General features: G+C 41.2%; 2 pseudogenes; both read right to left on the reverse strand.

The window, feature by feature from the left end:
• Nucleotides 1-92: 92 nt before the first annotated feature.
• On the reverse strand, nt 93-1,040 carry LOC126619719 (ADP,ATP carrier protein 3, mitochondrial-like; annotated as a pseudogene).
• Nucleotides 1,041-5,858: 4,818 nt separating this feature from the next.
• LOC126619565 (uncharacterized) lies at nt 5,859-6,441 on the reverse strand (annotated as a pseudogene).
• Nucleotides 6,442-15,054: the final 8,613 nt, after the last annotated feature.

Here is a 15,054-nt window from a genome sequence, read left to right on the forward strand (position 1 = left end):
TAGTTTTTCCTTTAGAAATTTACGTTCCGATAATGACTGCAGTGATATCCGTCTACACTTAATAGTTTTTTTTTTTTCTTAGCAAGGGAACGTTTAAAAACGTAAAAGCACTTCCATTCAGAGGTCAACCAGATAACAAGCACACAAAACTCAAAATTCTTCATCCCTGTAACTATGACTTTCTAATAACAGATCCATACAAACATTTGGAAACATAAAAGCACTTCCTTTATCCAAATTCTTCAACTAGAGGTGGTGCTTACACAATAACTAATGATTTTGTCAACATAGCATCATTAACCACTGCCGCCAGACGACCCATACTTCTTGCCAAGAAGTATGACCTGCAACTTGTCATAGCCAGCAAGCACACTGGCATTTGCAACAGCATGCAATATGTTTGCTCTAGCACCCTTAAACAGCGACTTAGCACCCTCGTTTTTTTATAAAATGCTTAAATGCATCCAAAGAGCTACCATATTTAACTGCTGCTCCTTAGGTCATCATCATCCATGGTGCACTGTGTCAATGGGGTAAGAAGCTAATCTAGCACCAATCGTAATTCCCCATCCCAACAAGAAAACAAGAAGCTAGCGAAGAAGCTATCATGCAGGCCACTAGTAAAACCACAGGTTTTAGAGAATCGTACATTCCAAAGTAAAGTCCACGATACACGATAATTCCAACTTAACTAAACCATTAAACTGCCTTTCAACCACCCTTCTTGGCAGCCTTGGCATCACTTGCCAAACGTGTTCTTGCATAGTCCAGAGAATATACAAAAAGAAGAGATGAACCACTAGCAGCACCGCCTGATGCCAGGTTCCCAGCAAACCACTTCCAGTAGCCATTTATATCCTTCTTGAAGTTATTATACACTACCTAACACACAAAAACAGTACATGTGTCCAAACAACAAATGCTAATACCAAACTAAAAACCATAAATCATCATTCCTAGAAAACAACTTTTATTTTGATATTCAAATTCATGAAATTCTCTTTAAGCCAAACAATTGCAGAGAACTCCGGGTCCTCCATAATTCGGGGCGATTTATTCACATTTCCTACATAGGTTTTACTATGAAGTACCTAAAATGCTCCATTGAGCTGTCAATCATTAATCTTGTTTAAGTTTCTTCTTTAATTTGCTTTGGCGTTTTCGTTTCCAAGCACTAACCTCGTATTCAACGGAGCAATAACAAAAAATATGTAATTTCAACATAGTAATATAAATAATTTTAAAAAAAATTATGCAGACAAACACAAAGGGGTGCACCTGTTTGGGATAAAATCTGAACTTTGGGCTAGAGAGAAAGTCGGCCCAAACCCAAGGCCCAGAGGAAAACTTAGGAGGCAGGAAATAGGCTTTCGGCTGGGCACAAGTTACAAAGGCCACCTGCTTACCTGCTCAAAGACCACAGGGGGTAGGCTATTCAGTCACTACACAGCCCAATAAAGTACTTTATTGGTGGCATTCATGTAAAACAGCTAGTGAGTCATCACCAAACCGCATTCGGGCACCGTTATTGCTACAGGAACCCAAGCTGAAGTCGTCTATAAAAGGAGGAAGAGAAGACAGAATTAGGGACACTCAAACAAACAAACAAAAGCCAAAACTCTGCTCAAGCCAGATTTGCCTTCAACGAAGCTGTAGTCAGCACAAGCCTTCATCCCATTCGGGATAAACCTTCTCAAACCCCTGTAATAGCTCTGCTACCTTGTTCATGGTGGTATCGATTCATTTTGTATCCTCTTCTCCCCCGTCAACCCCTCTAAAAGCTTTCAGACCTCTGACAGAGCCACAAAGATAGATTTTGTAAGAAGTTCAGCCTTGGCCGATAAGGTTCAAACTTACCCGACTATCTTTGCTCTGTCTTTGTCTTTTCTTTCTTTTAAAAGCACAATAACATGTTATATATTCCCAGTTATATACAAGTTATTTCTAGCAAAGTCATAATGAAAATGAGTCTTCAGCACTTGAATCCGATCTGAATCGCGTCAGAGTTCAAATCAGATCTAAGTCTTAAGCCCGGCGGGCATGTAATTTAAAGATCAGTTTAAAAGTCCTTGGCCTCAAGGCATAAAAAAGAACTCTATGTGGACTCAACCCATCCACGACAATCCTTGATAAGCGAGAAGTCCGAAGTTACTTGGGGCGCAAGTAATCAATCTATTTCTCCGTTTTGTTGCTATTATATCTTGATTCGTAGAAAAGGCTTAAGCATGGAGTGAATTCTGATAGAAAGCCTCAAGGCCTACACCTAAGGCCCCACGAAGGCATCTATTTAGTTTCATTTCATGTTGCGGTCTAGTTGGTCCGAGTATAAGGATTAACTCTGATGGGAAGCCTCAAGGCCTATACCTAAAGCCCTACAAAGGCACTCATTTGGGTTCGTCCTACCTCTTGGATTCAGATAATCAAAGGTATAATAGTGATAAAACTCTGGCAACCATAAAAGACCAAATATGATACATCCAAGCGCTGGTTTAGTTTGACAGGAAGCCTCAAGGCCTATACCTAAGGCCCCACAAAGGCACCTGTTATATCTAACTTGGTTTCTCGGGCGTATACATATTCAATCAAAGCTTAACACCCATTCAACATCTGCCATACTGAAGATGGCAGTGGCACGCCTGAGCACGACAAAGTTAATCTTGATTGTGAGCCTTAAGGCCTACACCTAAGGCCCCACAAAGGCACCCTTTCAAATTAACTCTGTCCTTCTCTTTCAGAACTGCCCGACGAGCCTTGCCCGAAGTGTGTCTTGCCCGACCAAGATCTGCCCGACAAAGGCTTGCCCGAGCGAGCCCGAGAAGAAAGCAGAAGTACGACAGATACCCTCAACCGACGCCATTCTCCCAGGGGAGCTGTGTGCTCGTCCGCCAGGAGATTCCTGCGACGAACATAGTTTTGGCACGCCCGGTGGGATAAGAAACAGCTACACTTCTAAGATCTTACATGTCCAAAAAGAGAAGTTATAAACTTGCCAAAAAAGAAGCCAAGAAGGATCTTTTCCAGATGACAGAACAATCAGAAAATCCTTTATCCCCATCCGGACATGTGGTCTCAGGTAGTTCGACTGCATCTGAGAAATCACAGGGGAAAGGGATTAATGAAGAACTGCAAGCTACAATGATCCAAGTGTTGAAAAGCATGGAAAGAATTTCCTTGGAGACTAAGGGAGAAGTAAGCAGACTTTGCATGCTTACAGGAAATCTACAAATGAGGCTGGACTTGGAGTTTTCTACTCCAAATGGTGCTCAAGGAAGTGGAATGAGTCCAGTTGTTATAAGAAGTGAGCCAATCATTCCTTTGTTTCCACTACTAGAAGAAGAAAATGATAGGGGAAAGAAGAAGGTGATACCTGAAGGAAGTCAAGCAGTGATGGAGTCAGCTTCAGAAAAGGAGTTTCCCAGCTTCCCACTATTATCATTTAATAATAGGAGGCAGAGCGAACAAGAAAGAATGAAGTTTGGACTGCCAGCCACGGCTGGAGAAACTAGCGGGAAAGAAACAACCACTACTACGTCAGATAAACCTCTACCTTATAGGCCACCCCCGATGGTCAACAAAGGTGGAGGATCTAACTGGAGAAAATCTGAAACCAGGAGGGAAGCAAACGCGGGCAATGACCGGAGTCCGAAGATTGAGTCAGCTATCCATGGCCAGAATGATAATTTGGCTACTCAGCAACTAAGAGAAGAATTGGCTGAGTTAAGAAGAACGATGATTCAAAACGCCCAGCCTCGAGTTCGTCCAGTATTCAGGGTTACCTACCAGAAGCCATATCCTGAATATATCGATGAGTTAAATCCATTCCCTCTTAATTTCAAGATGCCCGCATTCCCGACTTTCACAGGGGAAGATAGCAGTGTGTCCTCCAGAGATCATATTTTCAAATTTTCTAATCACTGTGTGGCGTATGAGGACAATCCAAACTACAAATTGAGGTTGTTTGGAAATTCACTAGCAGGATTGGCATCTCAATGGTATTCTCTATTACCCCCCAATTCCATTGCTAACTGGGGGCAAATGGAGATGGCTTTCCATGAACAGTTCTACAGGATAGAGCCAGAGCTCACCATTAATGATCTGGTAGAAGTGAAACAATATGATCATGAGTCCACCGAAGATTTTATGATGAGGTTCAGGAGGACAAGGATGAGATGTCAGTTCCCTGTCAACCAGGCACAGCTCATATCCATTGCTCAAAGGGCTTTAAAATTACCTTTGAGAAAGAGGTTCTATGATGCACAGTTTAATGAGCTACAAGAGTTGGTGATTGCTGCTACTAAGTATGAGAGGCTGTTACAGGAGGAACAGCAGGTAAAACATACTTCCAAAACTCCTCCGTTCTACAAAAATAAAGCTACTATTCACCATGTAGAGGTAGGGGAAGCCGGACCCGAATGCAAAGATGATCATGAGGAGAAGAGTATAGATGTGTGTGCTGCTGAGATGACCACACCCTTCAAGCCATTGACGATCAAAGGGTTAGTCCAACCAGTCAAGGACCAGAAGGTCGTGATGAATGATGGTGGGTTCGTACCCATGAAACCCCCAAAGTATCAAAGTTATTCTTTCGATCTAACCAAGGCGCCAGAAATCTATGAAGAACTTGTGCGGGCAAGAGTCATTTTGCCCGACAGCACCAAAAAGATGCCCAAACCCGAGGAACTCAGGGGGAAGAAGTATTGTAAGTTGCATTATACCTTCAACCACTCTATAGTCAATTGTGTCCAGTTTAGGGACTGGGTACAGGATCTTATAGTGAAGGGGAAGTTACTACTCGATTCACCTCAGGCTAGTATGATGGTGGATACTAACCCTTTCCCCGAAGCTCCTATTAGCATGATCGACCTCGTTTTCAAGGAGTCGGGGTTATCAACAGAGTAAAATGCCATTGAAAGGACCCGGGGGCAGGGGCTAAGATTGCCAACAATAAAGATGGAGGAGAAAAGCAGGTAGGCAAGGGGGCATAGAGTTGCCTGAGGCCTATCCAAATGGAGCAGAACAGGAGGAATGTTACATATCCATTCTAAAACAAAAAGAGATTACAAAGTAATTCTATTCCAAAAACTTTACATCTTCACATAAGGTGATTATTCTAGAATGGTATGTTCGCATGATGGTAAAAATCCTATTTGGTTCAGCCAAGACAGTATGGCTGTTTACAAGTTCAGACTTGGTTTCCTCTAACTCTGAAGTCGCTTTTTCCACCCCTTCGATCTGTTGCTCAAGGTTATCCAGAAGAGTTGTTTGCTCCGCCTTAAGGATCATCAGTTGTCTCTCCAACTTCTGAATTTCAGAAGAAACAACTTCAATCCGTTCTTTGGTCTGCATACTCTCTTCCATCAGCCGACTAACTTGGGTAAATGAGCTCGATTCTCTCTCTATGAAGCATTTTGCCCGGTTAGCCAGCCGGTCTGCTCTCTGATGTTGCTCCCTGAGGGCCCTCAAGTTTTCAAAGAAAGAAAGGAAAGAATCATACTGAGGCTTGGATAAGCGATCGTTTTTAAAGAACTCAGTAATGACTCTCTCGAGGTCACAGAAAGCCTTGAGGCTAAATGATGCAGTGAATTCTTTCTTTGCCCATGTTTGAAAGATTTGTTGCTGCTCCGAAGACATAGATTTTGTTGAAGCCTGCTTTGAAGACTTCAACCGCGTCTCAAGTCGCCCGAGTGCTTCGAAGAGTTTGGGCAACTTGGCAGGATCAGAGGAGGAAGGAGAAGGGTCTGGCATAACAGTTTCTTCTGGTGAGATAATGCCTATGGAAGGGGCAATTTCTGTTTGTTCAATCGGTTCATCTCTAGACAGGGAGGTGTCAACATCTCCAGAGGAAGAAGGAGGTTGAAAGCACCTTGGGTTACGGACCATTGGAGGAGGGGAAGTTTCTTTTGGGGAAGCTCGCTACAAAACTTCAGGATCAGGACAAGATGAACTATACACAAGTCAAAACAAAAGAGGCTTTGGAGAGAAGAAAGTTACCTGACTTAACCCCGGGGTTTCACCAGAGAATGCACTAACTCCTTGTCGAGGTGAAGATTTTTCACCACCAGCGACAGATGGGAAAGTTGTGCCTGAACCTGTGCCTACATCCTGGTTGTATCCGAAGAAAGTAGTGATGATCAGCAAAAGGTCACCAGAGGAAGAAACAAGAAGAAAATATTCCAGCACCTGAGGTTGATCTTGAGGAGAAGAAGGAGGTTCATCGACCGTCTGGCGAGTAAGCGCTTGCGAAATAGTTGTGTCTAAAGCTACAGGGATTTAGGAACTATGGGTTCTTTATCCAAGGCCACTGACGGGGAAAGGGGTTCATATCCCGAAGATGGCTGCAAAGAACATGGATAGGAGTTACTTGGGTAGCAATGTGCAAAGTTGAAATGAAAAGAAAGAGTAACTCACCAAAGTATCATCCTCATCCACAAAATACAACATGATTCCTGTGGAAGGATCAAATTGAGAAGAAGGGGTTGCATCTAGGGCAGGTTGCGGAGAAAGACTTTCTTTCCTTGTAGCCTAAGCCAAATTATTCAAAATTCAGAAAGGTTTGAAAATAAGAAAGTATAAAGATAGAAGTCATACCTCTTTAAGCGTAGCAGCCCATCGTGATTCCTTCTTAGAAGCAAGGGTTGACCTTTTAGAAGCTTGAGGTCCTGTTGAGTGATAAAGGGATAATCAGATAAGGGAGAAAGGTAGCCATTTGATCCAGAAGAGGAGAGACTCACTGGAAGATTGTTCTGTCTCTTTACCCGCTTCAGAAACAGGAGCAGATGGGGCTGCTAGTTTAGGAGGCACGGTGACTCTTGCCCGCTTACTCTTTCGGGTAAGAATTGGTCGTGTGGTTGCTGAAGGAAGTGCCGGATCAGAGATTGTGGTTTTAGTTATGGCCACCCTCTTTCGTTTAGATGCTTTGGTCGTATCTTTGGCTATTTCTTTAATTGTTTCTTCGGCTCCTGAATCCCCAAGAGATTCTGAGACGTCTGTCCCTTCCCCGGCTTCCCGCCTTTCAGCTTCTGCTGCAGCACCATGAAGAACTGCGGCATCAGCAGAATCATTCTCTGATTCGATGGCTTCGGATTCAGTATCAACTGAAGCTGCAGAAACAGGTAAGAGTGAGGAAAGTAAACAACAAGGAAAGCAAAATCGGATGGGAAGAAAGTCACATATTAGGAGTAATCGGTTTTTCTCTTGGATCATATCTTTCCAATTTGCAAGCTCGCTCGAGCTAGGATATGATTTAAGAGAAAGCTGGCTGAAAATACGATCGTGGTTCACTTTCAAATCTCCTCCGTATTTTCTAGTCCACCTTTCCTCCCACCAAAAGGAAAACAGCGAGGTACATTCGAAATTAAGAACAACGGAATGTCGGGCTGCTTGGCTCATCACGTCCAAACTACGGCGGGCAGCTCGAAATATTGCTTCAGAAGGAGTCTGTAACCGAAATGAAGTGCCACAATGGATGGAGTCGAAGAATGGGACAGGTATGGATTGCCTAAATCCTAACTGCCTGCTGCAGAAGTTAGGATGATACACCTCCAAGCCTCGATCATACCGATTTCCCCGGACCCCCCAGGCCAAGTCTCTTGGCTGAATACAGCTGATAAACTTTTCCCTGCAAAAGGGAGCAGCATCCTCACCAGGGGCATCTTGGAAGGCTTGGTCAGAAAACCAAGGATATCTCCTCAAGACCGATGCACCCCATTCCAAGTCTGACCGAGTCATGCAGACTCGGAAAAAGTAGAAGCATGCAAAGGTGGAATGATCTACAGGAGGAGCTTCAGCCAGGATTCGGGCAGGAGCCACACCCTCTGAAAACTCTAGATTGATAGCCCGAAATTCTGGAAAATACCATTGTAGCCAAATCTGTATCATCCAGATGGGGCCGTTCAAATTGGTCTCAAAGGGCTCATCCCGGGTCATGTCAAAAAGAAGGTGATAGAGATGGGAGAGAAGGAATGGACCTGTGGCAACGTCATCAAAATTGTGAAGAACCTCTACCAAGGGGATCCATTCTACCCGTACCCCCTTGGATTTGTTGGGGAAGACGTGCTTGTTAAGCCAGTAAAGAAGAAAGTACATATGCTCTTGATCTTTGTCGGCTTGAGGAGAGCCTGCCCCGAAGTTCTTCTTGACAAAAGGGATGAATCCTTTAAAGGAGGTCCCATAACTTTTGAAAGTAACTGAGTTATAGCTGAGAGGAAGGAAGTAGGTGGAAGAACTTGAGCCCCCGGTGGTAGAGGATGGAATCCAATCTTGAGTAACATCTATCACCCTGCCCGATGGCCTCAACCCGAAGACTTGGGCCATATCAAGAATGGTGGGAGACATGGGACCCATACGGAAATCGAAGGTGTTTGTGCCCGTATTCCAAAAGAGGAGGGCAGAAGCAAGCAATTCGGGCTTAGGGGTAATTAAAATCTTCGAAAGCATAATCAGTTCGTAGATGCCGTTACTCATCCATTTCTGCTTGAAGGAAGGTTCCAATTCGTCAATCCACTGGGCCCAGGCAAGATCATTCACCAAGGGAAAGCCTCGACGATGAAAAGACCACTTAGAAGAAGAAATGCCCGAGTCGGCCAAATAAGGATTTGGGGTAAACCAGTTTCCCCTAGGCATATTACTTTCTACTACTGAGGGAACCCGAGAAATCCAGGCAGGACCCAAAGATTGAACCCCATGTATCTCAAAGAAGAGTTCAGAATGCAGACCTGCCCGCGGACGATGCAGCCCGTTGAGCAGACGGCGTAGAGTGGCAATTCCTTCACCAGACTCGTAGGATGGTAGGGTTTGGCCGGATCCTGAGGCCATTTAATGAAGGCCGTGGGGAAGAAAAACAAGGAGAACGGTAAAGATGCAACCTCATCGGACAACGAGAAAGAAATGATGAAAGAATTGGGGAAGTTTTGTTGTATCAGAGAAGGTTTTCTTTTTACGAAACACAGAGAACGGAGAAGTTCACTCACAATGGTTCTAAGAGTTCTAAGGGTTTAAAACAGGGGTCTCTTTCAATTAATATTGGCGCCTGAGATCCCAACCTTAACATCAATTGAAGGGGGCACTGTTTGGGATAAAATCTGAACTTTGGGCTAGAGAGAAAGTCGGCCCAAACCCAAGGCCCAGAGGAAAACTTAGGAGGCAGGAAAGAGGCTTTCGGCTGGGCACAAGTTACAAAGGCCACCTGCTTACCTGCTCAAAGACCACAGGGGGTAGGCTATTCAGTCATTACACAGCCCAATAAAGTACTTTATTGGTGGCATTCATGTAAAAAAGCTAGTGAGTCATCACCAAACCGCATTCGAGCACCGCTATTGCTACAGGAACCCAAGCTGAAGTCGTCTATAAAAGGAGGAAGAGAAGACAGAATTAGGGACACTCAAACAAACAAACAAAAGCCAAAACTCTGCTCAAGCCAGATTTGCCTTCAACGAAGCTGTAGTCAGCACAAGCCTTCATCCCATTCGGGATAAACCTTCCCAAACCCCTGTAATAGCTCTGCTACCTTGTTCATGGTGGTATCGATTCATTTTGTATCCTCTTCTCCCCCGTCAACCCCTCTAAAAGCTTTCAGACCTCTGACATAGCCACAAAGATAGATTTTGTAAGAAGTTCAGCCTTGGCCGATAAGGTTCAAACTTACCCGACTATCTTTGCTCTGTCTTTGTCTTTTCTTTCTTTTAAAAGCACAATAACATGTTATATATTCCCAGTTATATACAAGTTATTTCTAGCAAAGTCATAATGAAAATGAGTCTTCAGCACTTGAATCCGATCTGAATCGCGTCAGAGTTCAAATCAGATCTAAGTCTTAAGCCCAGCGGGCATGTAATTTAAAGATCAGTTTAAAAGTCCTTGGCCTCAAGGCATAAAAAAGAACTCTATGTGGACTCAACCCATCCACGACAATCCTTGATAAGCGAGAAGTCCGAAGTTACTTGGGGCGCAAGTAATCAATCTATTTCTCCGTTTTGTTGCTATTATATCTTGATTCGTAGAAAAGGCTTAAGCATGGAGTGAATTCTGATAGAAAGCCTCAAGGCCTACACCTAAGGCCCCACGAAGGCATCTATTTAGCTTCATTTCATGTTGCGGTCTAGTTGGTCCGAGTATAAGGATTAACTCTGATGGGAAGCCTCAAGGCCTATACCTAAGGCCCTACAAAGGCACTCATTTGGGTTCGTCCTACCTCTTGGATTCAGATAATCAAAGGTATAATAGTGATAAAACTCTGGCAACCATAAAAGACCAAATATGATACATCCAAGCGCTGGTTTAGTTTGACAGGAAGCCTCAAGGCCTATACCTAAGGCCCCACAAAGGCACCTGTTATATCTAACTTGGTTTCTCGGGCGTACACATATTCAATCAAAGCTTAACACCCATTCAACATCTGCCATACTGAAGATGGCAGTGGCACGCCTGAGCACGACAAAGTTAATCTTGATTGTGAGCCTTAAGGCCTACACCTAAGGCCCCACAAAGGCACCCTTTCAAATTAACTCTGTCCTTCTCTTTCAGAACTGCCCGACGAGCCTTGCCCGAAGTGTGTCTTGCCCGACCAAGATCTGCCCGACAAAGGCTTGCCCGAGCGAGCCCGAGAAGAAAGCAGAAGTACGACATATACCCTCAACCGACGCCATTCTCCCAGGGGAGCTGTGTGCTCGTCCGCCAGGAGATTCCTGCGACGAACAGCACCTGCATATATACATGTCTAATAACTAATATATTTGGTAGATCATGCCAGATTGCTGGAGAAATTTCAAAATATAAAGATAACAAGTAAAAAATGTGTTTTATTTTATTTTATTTGCAGACATGGAACTTACTTATTAACAATTGTATTAGGGAATGTTAAAGGTCGAAAAAGATTGACTAGAACTTAAAATTGTACGAAGAAATTGAGGGAAACTGTAATATTGGAGAAATTTGTTAAGAAATGTCATGGAGAAGTGTCTGTACCTAGCAGTACCACCAATGCTGTGAATGCTCATGCTGCGGATGCCCAAAACCCAATAGCCTTAAATTCCTTCATCCTCAAAGACTCCAAATATGGTGATTCGAAAAATGGTGAATTCAAATGGAATTGAAAATGAAAACAGAGATAAGGTGGAGAGATCGAAAGAGAGGAACATAGATCAATTCGATTACAAAAGCGGAGGAATTGTTTATGTGCAAAAGAGAAATCGAGATTAGGCGGAGAGGTTGAGACCTGGAGATCGACAAACAGAGATTAGGTGGAGTCTGGAGAGATCGAGAAAGGGAGAGAGGATTAAACGGGAAAAGAGTTGCCGTTAGGGGTAAAACTGGAAACTCATTTCTTGGGCTAGTCTTATTGGGCTGGTTTGATGTTGGACTTTGTCCTAACCATTAAATAAACTTAGTACCTGGTTTTTTGTTAAAATTCAAAGTCTTGAAGTCTTTTTTATTAGTTTTCCTTTAAAACTTTGCTAATTATACAGTTAAGTAATAGGACAATACAACAAGAAACGGTGCTAAATCATCATTCAAATAATATTGTTGTTCAAACCCTACTTCGACTATTTTGAGTAGTCCAAATCCTCTTTTGAATATTTTGGTTAGTGCAAATTCTCTTATGAATATTACGGGTAGTGCAAATAATCTTCTTGCAAATCCTAGACTTAGACCTTAAATGAATGTTCACATTTTTTGGGGACCCTGAACTTTTTAAATTCCGCCCCTCCCCTCGAGAATTTCTGGCTTCGCTAGGTGCCACGATTTATCTCTTCTATGTAGCAAAAATCTGATATGAAAGATTAATAAATAAGAACACCAAATAAATTAACTTGCGATACAAGACGAGGTGAACCTGAACTCGAAATAAATTAGATTGAAACTTTTTTGAATGCAGTGTCCAATATATGCAAGGCAAGCGCATGCGATCCATATAGATGTGTAGTGTACATTATTGTATATACGAGGGCAGAAATAAAAGGAACTTACGGCCAGTCTCATGGGTGACATGAGCAAAGAATGCTGCAATTTCATGTTTGGAGTCATCAGCAGAACCGAGCCTACCAAAGCCGGAATACGACTTGACAGCATCAAGAAAACCATTGCGAGAGTAAAATTTCTTCCCGGCGCAGTCTGAAGAAGCCTGGTTAATGATTCCGTTAAAGAAGTCCGGTGTGACGATGTCAGCCACGGAGCCACCTGTGCCACTTGGGGTGGAATGTGTAGTAGTGCCACCGGTGCAGAGGCCCTGTTGACAACCCTGGCCGCAGTACTCATCGCTGCTGCCGCAGTAACCATATTGGCTACAACAGAGGCCGGAGGCACAACCACAGTTTTGTGCTGTTACATTCTTTGTTGGGCTGCGGCTGCGGCTACGGCTACAAATACTACTACTAGTGCAATCAGGGATTTCGTTTCCATTTTTCTGAAGGGAAGACAATTTCGAATGCGAAGGTAATGAAGGTTGAGATTAATTTGTTGGATTTTTATAGAGAAAAATAGAGTTTGAAATGTTCGTATCTTGGAAAAGAGAAGGCGTGGTGTGGTTTGAATTAGACCGGGCAGTTTCGACACAACACGAAAACGACACGAAAATAACAGGTTTCGGGTCAACACAATAACTAATTAGGTCATTATCGGGTGACCCGTTAATAACAGGTTCTTAACGGGTATACACGCCTGTAACACGTGGGTAACCCGTTTCGACCCGTTAAAGAAAAAAATTATTTTGATCATTTTAAAGTTTAATTACTAAAAGATTTATTATAAAATACAATAGCCATATTAATATATACCATATATTTTATATTAAATATATAGTTTTGTATTATTATTCTATATAAGTTACAAAAAAAAAAAGTTTTTGTCATTATTTATTTTTATTATGAGAGTTCCTTATTATCATTACTAGGATAAATTTTACTTAACATGTTGTTGTCCAAAATTAAAATAAACTAGTATAGTATTTGTACAGGCAAGAACTAAGAAGACATACATACAAGTATGAAAAATGTGAAAGAATATATAAACACTCGTGATTCATCATTATTCCTCCACGAATAGATAATGATTACACTTATATTATCGTTTAGATTTTTAAAATCCTCCAAACCCTCATGAATAATGTTTTTTATTTGAGGGCAAAATTAATAAAATTACTAATAATTATTGTAGAAGTGAAAAAAAATGTAAAAAATATATACAATCACGCATAGTGACAAGCTTTACAACTTTCATGAAGGGGTCAGCTTCGAAATCCAACACTATAATCCATAAACCTTAAATTTTTTTTAACCGTCAATTGTCATTTACGCTTTATTCTTCTTACTGAATTTCATTTTTTAAATTTTCTTTTTTGAAAACATAATCATCTGGCGGATGTAAGAAGATGAACGGTTCAGATCTTTGATATTACGTTTCGATATTTACGGTTAACTGAAATATGAGTCAATGCCATATAGTTTGTAGAAACTTTATAAACATCAAGCAATATTTTCACTAACCGTAAAACTCTAAACATAATATGAATGATCCAAACTGTTCATCTTCCTGCATCCTCTAATAGATCATGTTTTCAAAAAAGAAAATCCAAAAAAACAAAATTTGATGAGAAAAATGAAGCGTAAATATAAACAACAATCAACGGTTAAATTTTGATCTAGATTTATATGATTATAGTGTCGAATTTCGAAGTTAAGTTCTTCACAAAAGTTGTAAAGTTTGTCATTACAAGCGTTTATATATTTTTTTTCTATATTTTTTACACTTCTACATTAATTAAGAAACTATTAAAGAAAATGTGCAAGGTTCCAATGTTCTAATGTTCCAATGTCCTTAATTTTGCAAATCTTTTGAACATTTGATATTTTATAATGTTGTAATTTTTTTATTTATTATTATGCTCTTATTTTGGTATGTAAATATATACTTAAAAGAAAATTGCGTTTTTATGTTTTTGATGTGACAATATGGTATGTATATACTTATTTAGTATTATGTTTTTCATTTGATTATTTATTGGTTTAAAATATATTTTCCTTAACAGGCAACGGGTCGGGTCATATTACCTGTTAATATTATTGGGTCGATTTCGGGTCGGGTCATTTTACCTATTTATTTTAACTGGTGTTACACGACATGACCCGTTAAGATATCGGATATAACACGAAAACGACACGAATGTCAGGTCTAGTTTGAATGGACATTGACTTTGCAAGTTGGACATAAAAAAAACGATTCCCAAATTATGTGTCTACTTCCACAGGACTTTCAATGGTCAATAATCTTTCACTGATTCTCCTTAAACCATTATTCATTAACTTGGCTATTTAATTAAGTATTTAATCTAATCATCCTATTAGCGGCTGAATCAACACGCCAGAATAGAGTTGGTGACTTCAAAAAAATGCAGTCGTACGAGTTTGAACTCGGGTTGTGACAACATAAACTTTAAGACGCCCAAAAGCATACAATTTAACCTTAATTAATTAAATTTGGAAATGATCACTCAATGAAATGGACCCTAAAATAGAATAAGCATATGAACTTAGTATCTCAAATAATCAAAGAAAAATTAAAAAGTAGGCTAAATTAACGCAAATGATTGCAACCTCTTCTAGTAAAGTAGAGTGGCTTGCAGGTTACGTCAAACACAGGCGGCTCCCTCGATTGTGGAGGCGTTTTCAATGACTGACAGGAGGGGAGTGCCCATTTCTCTAAAGTCCAAGCTTATGAAACTTGCACCTAGATTTGGCAAACAGATCGAGTTTATTGTATTCGTTATTATAACGGTTTGTTTATTGTCAGACACATTAAACTTAACGGATGATCTGATAACAACGCGATCCGTTAACGGGTTGATACATAACCTGTTATTTTCGTGTTGTTTCATGTTAGATTAATGGATTGTGCAATAAATTGCCATGTCTAATGGGTAGACTTGCAAATAGGTTGTATTTGACGTGTTCGTATTGTTTTCGTGTCATACCATTATCTTAACAGATCGTGTCGATGGTGTGAAGGGTCCCACACATTTGCCACATAAGCAATAACATAATCTAGACAATTCAGGACGAAAAT

The sequence above is a fragment of the Malus sylvestris genome, chromosome 4 (genome assembly GCF_916048215.2).
Source record: "Malus sylvestris chromosome 4, drMalSylv7.2, whole genome shotgun sequence".
Lineage (NCBI taxonomy): Eukaryota > Viridiplantae > Streptophyta > Magnoliopsida > Rosales > Rosaceae > Malus > Malus sylvestris.